We start from the raw sequence: 12673 nt of genomic DNA, 5'->3' as shown, positions 1-12673 counted from the left end.
GCAGTTGGAGTAGTGGAAAAAATGCCCATTGCAGTGGTTCAATTTATTTTAGGTAATGATATAGCTGGGTCGCAGATGTGGGTGATGCCTATGATAGTTGAGCAGCCTATAGAAGTGCCTTCAACAGAATTATTGCAGAGAGAGCATCCTGGGTTGTTTCCACATTGATCTAACAAGATCACGGGCTTACAGGTTGAAACAAGAAGAACGGTCAGGGAGAAGGTGTGGAAGTCCAATTAGCTGATACTGTGTTTGATAAGATTGCTCAGGAAGAAAGAATGGAGAATTCAGCTGAGGTGTTTACCTCAAGGTAGTTGGTGGAGTTACAGAAAAAGGATACGCATATAAGACAGTTATATCAGACTGCTTACTCAAAAACAGAGACAGAATGTATTCTGGAATGTTATTACCTTAATGGAAATGTTTTAATGAAAAAATATTGGCCTTATTATGTTTCATAAAATGAAAGCTGGAGGGAATTGCATTAGATTGTTAGACGATTTAGATATAGAAATGTGTTTCTGAGGATAGCTCATTAAATTCCAATGGGGGGACATTTCAGAATTAGAAAGGAACAGGCAAAAATACAAAAACATTTTTGCTGGCCTGGATTGCATAGAGATGTAGTCAATAGCTGTAAAACATGTCACACATGTCAAGTGATAGAGAAAGCACAAGCAGTGATTAAGCCGGCACCTTTAATTCCAATTCCAGCATTTGAAGGACCTTTTACAAGGGTCATGATTGATTGTGTAGGGCCCTTCCCTAAGATTAAAAGTGGAAATCAGTATTTACTGACAACAATGGAAATGTCTACAAGGTTTCCTGAAGTGATAACTTTGAGAAATATTACAACAAAGATAATTGTGGAAGAGTTGACTAAATGCTTTACAAGATATGGTTTCAAAAGAAATACAATCAGATCAGGGGTCAAATTTCATGTCACAGCTGTTTAAGGCAGTAATGAACAGTTTAGGGATATAACAGTTTAAGCCAACAGTTTACCATCCTGAGTCACAAGGGGCTTTGGAAAGATGGCATCAAACTTTAAAAATGATGTAGGTGTATAGTCAGGATTATCCACAGGATTGGGTTGGGGGAATTCCATTCCTGTTATTTGCTATTAAGGATGTTCCTAATGCATCGACTGGTTTGAGTCCTTTTGAACTAGTTTATGGCATGAGGTAAGAGGACCACTCAAATTGCTTCATGAGAAATTGGTGAGTCTGAATTCAGAAACTACTCTCCTGGATTATGTATCCAACTTCAGAGAAAGCTTGGACAGAGAATGTGAGTTAAGCCAAGGAACATGAATGATATCACAGCAAGTGCTGAAAGTGAAGGCAGACAGGAAAGCTACAGATCATAGTTTTGTTTCTGGTGAAAAAGTGCTAGAACTGTTATCAATTCTGGGTGACTCGTTTAAGGCAAGATTTAGTGGTCCTTATAGGATTTAAAAGAATCTGAGTGAAGTCAGTTATTTAATAAATACTCCAGGCAGAAGAAAGAAGCAGAGGGTGTGTCATGTAAATATGCTTAAAAATTCTTTGACAGGGCAGAGGACCAAAAGGAGGTATTAATAGTGGTAGATAATGTAAAAGAGGCAGAAATGCAGGAATCTGAAATTGATTTTCCTCTAACCAAATTGGGTAAGAGGGGCTACTTGAAAATTTAGACGTAACATTGAGTTACCTTCCAGACAAGTGTCAAAGTGAATTGAAGAAGCTATTGCAGTTACACAAAGCTATTTGTGGGAATAAGCTGGGGAGGACAAATTTAGCTATACATGATGTATGTATAGAAGTTCCATCTTCAATCAGGCAACATCCTTATAGATCAAATCCGGCAAAGTTATTACAAGTACAGAAAGATATTGGGCAGAATTTAGCCTTCGATGGGCTATGCGCTTCCTGTGCGGGGGGTGAGGGATTCTCCAACTGTCAAAGTACGCTCTTTCGCACATGCGCACAAAAGAGCGCGCATCTCCCTGAGACTAAGTGCTGTCTCAGGAAGAGTGCTGACAGTTTGATAAACTTAAAAAATAGAAAAATAAAAAATTATTAACATGTCCCCCTCATGTGACAATGTCACACGAGATGGGACATGTTAATAAATATGACTAAAACTTTATTAAACTTTTTAAAAACTGACATGAAACCTCATTCCGCCAGTGAATGAGGTTTCATGTTTTTTCAGCAGCCCGCTGGGGCTCTTGGTCTGCCCGCCAACCTTAAGGTTGGATGGTCAGGGCCTTTAATTGCCTTAATTATCCTGTCAATGGCCTCAATTGGCCATTGACAGGTCGGCCGGCGGACAGCTGATTTCGCTGTCCGCCCGCCTTCCTGAATGTTTAAATGGGGCAGGATGATGTTATCCTGCGTTATTTTCGCATCGGCGAAGCGGGCCCCGCCTCCAACATGCTGAGCGTGCTGATTTCAACGTGCAGTTATGCAATAGTTTGGTCGGCGGGCGCATGCTGGACTTGGCAGCGTCAGGGCCATTAAGTTTTCAATTAATGTAAAGCTTCCACTGCCCATCCAACCTAATGGTTGGCGGACAGGTGAAAAGGCCAAGCAGCCTTGGCATTTTTTTTAGAAACCTCATGCACGGGTGGGCTGTGGTTTCTAAAGGCAGATAAAAATAAACTAAACTTTAATTTTTCATTGGTAACATGTCCCTGCGCATGTGACAGAGTCACATGAGGGGACATATTTTATTGTAATTTTACTTTTTAAATTTTAAAAATATCTCTTCATCTCCCTGAGGCAGATCCATGCCTCAGAGAGATTATGCAGCACTCACTCATGCGCATGCGTGAAGTTCGCGCTCAGTCCGCTCACCCTCCTCCCCCCCACAAAGGCAGCACTCAGTGCTACCACTTGCATTTCACACTGGATGGGCCTTAATTGGCCTGCCAGCTTGAAATCGTGGTGCAATGCTGATCGTGGATGGTGGACGGCTTCCCTATCGTGGGTGGCAGTTGGCTTCCTGACCACCCCCGCCGAACCCACCAAGCACCCCCGCCAAGGGCAAAATTCTTCCCAAGAAGTTTCCATGCACAGAAGCATTTGCCAGTTTGAAAATTGTAGTAACGATGACATCAGTTTTGGCAGTGCCCAATTATGCCAAGCAATTTAGGTTGGCCGTTGATGCAAGCGATATAGGCTTTGGGGCCGAATTGTTACAAGAAGATGACACTGGAATTGAGAAACCGATAGGGTGTTTTTCACAGAAGCTGAACGTACAACAGTGAGAATGTTCAATGATCGGAAAAGAGACTTGGGGTCTGGTGTTAGCATTCCAGCATTTTGAGAATTACATTGCAAACAATTCATCAGAAACAATTGTTTATACAGACCACAATCCTTTAAAGTTTCTGGACAAATTTCAAAACAAAAGTGCAAGGCTATTCAGATGGAGTTTATTACTGCAAACATTTAATCTATCGATTATATATGTGGCTGGTCGAGAAAATCTAATTGCAGATGCGTTGTCAAGAGTTTGAAGCTGGAAAAGGAAGACTGGACATTTAAAAACCTGGGCATTGGACTGGAATGAGTTCTGTTGATACGAAGGATTTATATATGTATAGTCATGTTAATTCATGCATCTGGTAATGTAATCATATGAGCATATAGATAAGTGTAGGAGGTAATGGGAGATGGGTTAAGAAAATGAAGCCTTTTTAAAATTATGATGGCTCATTTTTCAGTAAGGCAGGGGTGTCATGATAATATAATAATTTTCATAATATTATTGTAATTTATTTTAAAGGTAGGTTAATAGTGGGTTTTGGATTAGTTTCTCTGATTGTAGGTGTGTGTGTGGGTTTTAACTGAATTACAGGCAGCTGGTCTGGGTGCTTTGATGTATTAGACGGGAAGCTAGGTTTGAAATGCTAAATACGTAAACATGGCTGAAGTTTTAGAATATGAGGTGTGAAGAAAATTTGCATTTTTAGATGAACCAGAGTTGTGAATTTCAAAGAGTTGGTAAGGTGTTACATCTAGATAACAGAGGCTAAGCCAAACAGTGTGTTTATTTTTCCCAAAGATTACTGATAATATGAGCACTGTGAAAGATTTATATTATGGAAAAAGTAAGGTTGCAAAGACATATTGGAACAATGGGAATTACATTGAAAAGGGAGAAACCTGTATAAAGGAGATGAGGTTATGTGTAAGAAGAAGGCATTCTAAGATCCAACATGTGTGAAAAGCCTCTAGCCTCTATGTGCCAAGCTGCTGTCTCCAGGACTTGAAGTTAAGAGAATTCACTTTGAATATCACCGTCCAGGGTATTGTTTGCTTTGCTTGGATCTGTTGAAATCTATGTTGTTTTATTGTTGCATTGACAGAGGTGTAACTGGGAGTTAGATTAAGTAGGAGATTTAGGAGATATCATAGTAGTAATTTGTAGACCTATGTATGTGCTTTAAGTCATTTATTTTATGAATAAATGTTTAATTTAGTTTTGTAAAAAAAACCTCTAAGACTCAGTGGACTTATTATTGAAGTAAAAATACAAATTGCAAGAATATTTGTGGCAGTTGTTTTAAGGGGAAACTCTCCGTTCATTGGAGTCATACTTAGCAGAAATAAAGATGGTTGTGGTTGTTGGAGGTCATTGATCTCAGCTTCAGGACATCACTGCAGGTGTTCCTCAGGGAAGTGTCCTAGGCACAACCATCTTCAGCTGCTTCATCAATTACCTTCCTTCCATCATAAGGTCAGAAGTGGGGATGTTCACTGATAATTGCACAATGTTCAGCACCATTCGCGACTCCTCAGATACTGAAGCAGTCCATGTCCAATTCAGCAAGACCTGGACAAATCCAGGCTTGGGCTGACAAGTGGCAAGTAATATTTGTGCCACACAAGTGTCAGGCAATGACCGTCTCCAACAAGAGAGAATCTAACCATTGCACCTTGATAATCAATGTCATTACCATCACTGAATCCCCCACTATCAACAATTTGGGGGTTACCATTGACCAGAAACTGAACTGAACCAGCCATACAAATACAGTGGTGACAAGAGCAGCTCAGAGGCTCGGAATCCTGCGGCGTGTAACTCACCTCCTGACTCCCCAAAGCCTGTCCACCATCTACAAGGCACAAGCCATCAGTGTGATGGAATACTCTCCATTTGCCTGAATGAGTGCAGCTCCAACAACATACAAGAAGCTTGACATCATCCAGGACAAAGCAGCCCCCAAGATTGGCACCCCATCCACAAAAGTTCACCCTCTCCACCACTGACGCACAGAGGCAGCAGTGTGTGCCATCTACAAGATGCACTGCAGGAATTCACCAAGGGTCCTTAGACAGCACCTTCCAAACCCACTATCACTACCACCTAGGACAGGGGCAGTAGATACATGGCAACTTCACCACTTGAAAGTTCCCCTCCAAGTCACTCACCACTCTGAAAATATTCCCTCATTTTTTCACTGTAACTGGGTCAAAATCTGGAACTTCCTCCCTAACAGCATTGTGGGTGTACCTACACCACATGGACTGCAGCGGTTCAAGAAGGCAACTCACCCCCACATTCTCAAGGGCAATTAGGGATGGGCAATAAATGCTGGCCTAGCCAGCGATGCTCACATTCCGCGAGTGAATAGAAAAAAAACATGCACAACTCACACAGAAATTTCAGACAAGTGCAGATGAATAGTTAAATAAGAAAAGCCAAAGTTGCTGTTTGAGATGCTGCGTTCCACTATTAGCTTTGTGAAACTGGCATCTCACTATCTACCTCGCCATTTAAATGTATTGAATGGCAAGAATTCCCTGTACTTCCATGGTAGATGTAAAATAACTTGCCATGGAAAGTTAAGTCTTGTCCACTCCACTTGTACTTCTAAGTACCCTTCATAAAGGTGTAATTATTATTAATTATTATTATTATTAATTATTATCATACAACCTCTCTGGCACTGAGAAGTATTACATTGTGGAGTTTTATTCCTTCAAGTTTTATTCGTTGTTGGAGATTAATATGTGCTTTTTGGTTTTCTTTCTATCTCTTTTTCTCTCTTTTAATGCAATCTTTATTTTTCTCTATTTCTCTTGATTTAACATTGGATTCGCTATTTTAACTTGAACTCCCTGATTCAGATTCTGCACTGTTAATTCTACAATCCTTCAATCGGATTTGTTAAAGAGGTACAGTTTCTTGCTCTCTTCACACAGGTCCCAGATGTAGAGGGCATCATGCTATTTGGATTTTACATATCTAACTACTTAAAGTCTTCTGAAAATTAAATGGGAAAGGACAGATCCAATTAATGACTACAATAAATTCTGGCCCATTTTGTTAGGCCAGTTGATAATGCTTGTTACGTTAATCAGAGTAGATGATATTACCTGTAACTGGTCAACACCGACTACTACAATTAAGTAACCAGGATACCTCTGTGTCAATGGCTTTCAGCAAATAAATGTTTAGAGGAGGAAAAAAGCACCCTCAATGGACGAAATGCCATCAAAAGCTAAATGAGCTAATCCTGGAGTTAGCAAATTGTGTCTACAACCTGTGAGCTGTGACACAGCCACATAGAGAGCAAAGAGGAAAAGTCCAAAACCAGTATTCAAATACTTGCCATAAAAGGACAGTCACAGGAGCTTGGACAATAGTTGACTGATGAGGAGGATGATTATTATTAATGAGATAACAAACATGAAAAAGGCATGTCAGGTCAGTATTTCCAACAGCCAAGCCTAATCTGGCGTCCTTGTGCTAAACCGTTACACCAGCAAGAACTTTGTTTTTGGTGATGTTACCTATAGCTTCCATGTAAAAGTAAATGAAATATTAAGCTATATGCTTGGTAGCAAATAAGGTTGTTTAATTATTCTGTGTAGGCAGCTATTTTAACCTTCTTATATTTGGCTCTATGCAACGTAGAATAGTGAGCTTTACAAAGCTCCCCAATTTCCTAGCAGATTTCCTTCTAGCAAAGGATTGTAAAGGATAGGGAATGTAATTATAAATAATTGACTTCAGGCAGAAGGTGATATAACAGTGACAAGTTGAAGTTGATGTAAAGGGTAAGTAGAGAAGTCTGTAATGCATTAAAAATGAATTAATGTCTGTTAATTCAGCATTGACAGTGAATCTAGATTTTTTTTAATGTAGGTGAACTCGTCCTTTGTTTCTGATTTAAAGATTATACATAATTTGCAACACCTCTGAAAGCAGAAGCATAAATGATTGCTGCTTCTCAATTAATAACTTTGTGGTTAAAGGGTGTTTTTTGTATAACTTATAATGCCACTATTTCTTGGAAGTAAATCCAACAGTTACATGAAAAACTTGATTGTGATCATGAATATAGATGAGCAGTTTTTGTAACCTCGGAATGTTCCAAACGCTTCACAGTCACTTAAGTAATTTGGAAGTGTTGTTAATGTTGTAATTAATGTAGGGAAATGCAACAGCCAATTTGTACACAAAAAGATCCCACAATCAGCAATGATATAACCAGATAATTTGTTTTTAGAAATTTTCCATGCTTAAATACCAGCCAAAAGACCAGTGGAACTCTTCTTTGAATACTCTTGTGGGATCTCATATGTCCTCCTGAGAGGTCATGCAGGTCCTTGGTTTAATACCTCACTAGAAAGTTGGTCATTCTGACAGTACAGCACTCTCTCAGGCCAATACTGAGTTGCAAGACTGTCCTTTGGAGTTGCTTTTGAACTGATGATTTTCTGGGTGGAATCATCCCAGGATTGTACTAAATGTGGCAGCAGGTGTGCAAAAAAGACTTATTATGTTTCAATGGCGGATTTTTGCACCATATCATTCTCTTCCTGCCTCATAAATTATGTAGTCACAGGAAACATGTTGTCTCACTGGTGGGCAGCCTCTGATTTGTCTGCCATGCTGTTACCTTACCGTTTCCTCAGCTCAGGCACCATATTTAAAATGCAGGCACACGCACACTTCTCAATGTTTGCAGCCCAGGACTGCTCCAGTGAAGACATGGCTCCAAAAAACAAGATAACTGCAGCCCCCCGAATCAGTGGCACATCGCTGGGATGCCTTTTGGACGCTGTGGAGACAGGACACCCATCATCTCACCACTCCGGCTTGGTAGGAGGTGACAGAGGTGATCAGTACCAGTGCTGCACACAAGAAGTTGGCCATCCAGTGCAGAAATAGGATGGATGATCTGATCCGTGCCACCAGGGTAAGTCAACAATCTCACCACTCTCAACTCATCCACTCACAAGCCCATCACATATTCATTGGCATCTCATTCACTGCCAGCTCAAGGGACATTGCCACTCACTCTCTCACACACAACCTCACATCTCCATGTGGCCTCATCTCCTCTGGAGACCACCTCCTCATTCTGTGCATGACTCCACTCAGCACACACATATGCTTGACATACTTCTCATTTGGCCTGGCATGCGCCTTGCTCACATTCTCTACATCTGCCTTTATGCAGGACAAGATTGCACACAATCACTAGGAGAGGTCCCAGATCGGGGTGGGGGGGGGGGGGTGCGGTTTTTGGGGTGTGGAGTGGAATGCTGAACACCAAAGTCTTCACTCCGTTCGAGAGTTGCACATTTAATTTGCCAGCAATCATCCACGTAAGGATCCTACATCAGATCACCCCTCTATCAACACTACTCTGAGTCCACTGTTCTGTGTGTAATGTAGCTGCCAAGCACTAATAAAGTGCACTTTCTCTCCTAGACACATTTGCCACATCACCCTCAGGCAACTTTCAACCTGACTCCAGAACCAAGTGTACCTTGGATGAGGACCCTGAGTGCAGCACCATTGAAGACACATCAGGACAATCATCAGAGAATTAATTTAAAAGAACGCTGGGTGAGTGTGGAGAATTCACTTTGAAAACTGAGCAGAGTGTGGAGACTTCATTTTAAAAATTGAGCGGGAAGAGTGTGGAGACTTCATTTTAAACAAAGGCTGGGAAGATTTCATTTAAAAAGAGCACGGAGAGCAGTTGATTGGTGAGTTGGATTGGTGAATGTTTCTAGTCTTTGAAGTAAAATGAAGGTCTATAGTTTGTGTTTAGGTCTCTAGTCTTGATTTTCTCTTTCTTAAAAATAACTTGTTAGGTATAAGATCGATACTGGTGTAAAAAAAATATTTACGATAAAGTGTAAACAGTCGGAATACTAGAGTAATTAAACAATAAATTTAATAAAATAAGTAGTGATGGCAGGACAGATGATGTGTTGCTGCTGCAGCATGTGGGAGATGCTGGACCTCAAGGTTCTCCAGAGCGAACACATCTGCAGTGTTTGCACCTCAAGGAACTTTGGACCCAAGTTGAGGAGCTGAAGTCCCAGCTGCAGACATTGTGCCACATCAGGGAGGGGGAAAGTTACCTGGACACTTTGCTCCAGGAGACAGTTACACCCCTCAGATTAGGTAATTCAAATTTGGTCTGTGATCAGGGGCAGGAGGGTGTGACAGCAGGTGAGGCAGATATGGAGACCCAGGGGGTAGCGTTCAAGGAGCCTCAGCCCCTGCTATTGTCCAAAAGTGATGAGTTCTTGTAAACTATGTGGACCAGAACAGGAACCGCAGGGAAGGTGAGTGAACTGACCATGGCCCCATGGCACAGGGAGGCATTCAAGTGCGGAGAGGAAATAGAAACGTGGTAGTGGTAGGTGACGGTATAATTAGGGATAGATACTGTTCTCTGCAGCCATGAGCATGAATCCTGAAGGCTGTGCCACCTGCCCGGTGCCAGGGTTAAGGACATCTCCTCAGGGCTGGAGAGAACTTGAAGCGGGAGGGGAGGGATCCAGTTGTCATTGTCTATGTTGGTACCAATGACATTGATAAGACTGGAAAAGGGGTTCTGCTGAAAGGATTTGAACAATTAGGAACTAAATTAAAAAGCAGACCCTTCAAGGTAATAATCTCAGGATTACTACCTGAGCTATGGGCAAACTGGCATAGAGTAAATAAAGTAAAGGAGTTAAATGAGTGGCTGAAAGATTGGTGTGGGAGGAATGGATTTCAGTTCATGGGGCATTGCCACCTGTACTGGAGTAGAAGGGAGTTGTTCCAGTGGGATGGACTTCACTTGAACAGTGCTGGGACCAGTGTCCTGGAAAATCAAATAACTAGAGCTGTAGAGAGGACTAAAATAGTTGGTGGGGGGGGGGGGTGCTTCTGGAGAGGGGTTACTAGGCTTACAAAGCAAAAGGATTTGGAAGCCATTGCAAGGCAGCTGTTTAGGCAATGCCCAGAATGTGACAGGAAGGGACAGAGTGTCCAAACAAAAAAACAACAACAAATAGGGTCGAAGGGGGAAAAATGATAAAAGGCAAAATTAATGGCTCTTTACTTAAATGCATATAGTATTTGAAACAAAATAAATGAATTCACAGCACAAATAGAAGTTAATAAGTATGTTCTTATAGCCATTACGGAGACATGGTTACAAGGGATTTAAAGCTAGGAACTAGATATTAAGGAGTACTTAACCTTCCAAAAGGACAGGCAGGAAGGAAAGGGTGGTGGGGTGGCCTTGTTAGTTTGAGATGGAATATGTACAATAGCAAAGAATGACTTTGGATCGGAAGATGTAGAATCCATATGGGTGGAGATAAGAAATAACAAGGGGAAGAAGACACTGATGGGGGTAGTCTAGAAGCCCCGTAAAGTAGCTATGCTGTAGGACAGAGAATAATTGAGGACAAAATAAGGGCATGTAAAAAAGACAGTACATGAATAATGGGTGACTTTAATCTTCATGAAGATAGCGAAAATCAAATTGGCAGATGTAGCCACAAGCAAGAATTCATGGAGTGTATTCAGGACAGTTTTCTAGAACAAGATGATGTGGATACAGTCAGGGATCAGGCTATTTTGAATCAGGTAATGTATAATGAAACAAGTTTGATAAATGATCTCAGAGTAAAAGATCCCCTAGAAAATAGTGACCATAACATAGTAAAAATTAGCATTCAATTTGAGAGTGAGAAATGTGGGTTGGAAGCAACAGTGCTAAACAAGGGTAATTACAAAGGAAGGAGAGCAGAGTTGGGTGAGGTGGAGTAGGAAAGGAGTTTAACAGAAAAGATGGTTGATGAACAATGACAGATGTTTAAGAAAATAGTTCATGACTAACAACAAAGTTATATCCCAGTGAAGGACGATTCTAGGAAGGGGATAAACCAACTATGGTTAACAAAGGAATGTAAGGAGTATATCAAATTGAAAGAAAAAGCATACAATGTGGCAAAGATTAGTGGTAAGCCAAAGGATTGGGAAAGTTTTAAAAAACCAGCAGAAGTTAACAAAAAAAAGAGGGAGAAAATAAACTTTGAGGGTAAATTAGCAAGTATTATAAAAATGGACAATAAGAGCTTCTTTAAATACATACAAAGGAAGAGAGAGGCCAAACTGAACATAGGCCCCTTAGAGAATGAAGCTGGGGAAATAATAATGGGAAACCAGGAAATGGCAGAGGAGTTGAATAAATACTTTGCATCAGTCTTCCGAGTAGAAGACACAAATAGCATTCCAAAAATACTAAATAATCAAGGGGAAAATGCCTGGTGGGGTGGGGGTGGGGGTGGTGGGGTGGGGAGGAAATAAATGCAAGAACAATCACTAGGGAAAAAGTACTAGGGAAACTAATGGGGTTAGAGGCCAATAAGTCCCATGGACCTGATGGGTTGCATCCTAGGATAGTAACGGATGTAGCTGCAGAGATAGTGGATGCACTATCCTTAGATCCTGGAAAAATCCCAGAGGATTGGAAAACTGCCAATGTAACACCCTTTTCAAAAAGGGAGGGAGACAAAAAACAGGTAACTATAGGCCAGTTAGTTTAACATCCATCATTGGGAAAAAGTTCGAGTCTATTATAAAGAATGTTATTGTAGAATATTTAGAAATGCATAATATAATCAAGCAGGGTCAGCATGGATTCATGAAGGGGAAATCATGCCTGACAATTTATTAGAATTCTTTGAGGAGGTAACAAGGATAGATAAAGGGGAACCAGTAGATGTAATATATTTGGATTTCCAAAAAGCATTCAATAAAGCATTGCACATAAGGCTACTTAATAAAATAAGAGCCTGTGGTGTTAGAGGTAGTATATTAGCATGGATAGAGGATTGGCTAACTAATGGAAGACAGAGAGTTGGGATAAGGGGAGCATTTTCAAGATGGCAACCTGTAACTAGTGGAGTGCCACAGGGATCAGTGCTGGGGCCACAATTATTTACAATTTTTTGAATGACTTGGATAAGGGAAATGAATGTACTATCACCAAGTTTGTGGATGACACAAAAATAGGTGGGAAGGCAAGTGGAGAGGATGACACAAAGAGTCTACAGAGGGATATAGACAGGTTAAATGAATGGGCAAAAACTTTGCAAATGGAAAATAATGTGGGAAAATGTGAGGTTATGCATTTTGGCAGGAAGAATAGAAGAGCTGAATATTATTTAAATAGAGAAAGACTGCAGAAAGCTGCAGCACAGAGGGATTTGGGGGTCCTTGTGCTTGAATCCCAGGAAGCTAGCATACAAGTTCAACTAGTAATAGGGAAGGCAAATGGAATTTTGGCCTTTATTTCAAAGGGAATGGAACATAAAAATAGGGAGGCCTTGCTCAAGCTATACGGGGCACTAGTTAGGCCACACTTAGAATA

This window comes from Carcharodon carcharias, chromosome 11, assembly GCF_017639515.1.
Source record: "Carcharodon carcharias isolate sCarCar2 chromosome 11, sCarCar2.pri, whole genome shotgun sequence".
Taxonomy (NCBI): Eukaryota; Metazoa; Chordata; class Chondrichthyes; order Lamniformes; family Lamnidae; genus Carcharodon; species Carcharodon carcharias.
The sequence above is the reverse complement of the archived record's forward strand: the minus strand, read 5'-3'. Positions refer to the sequence as shown.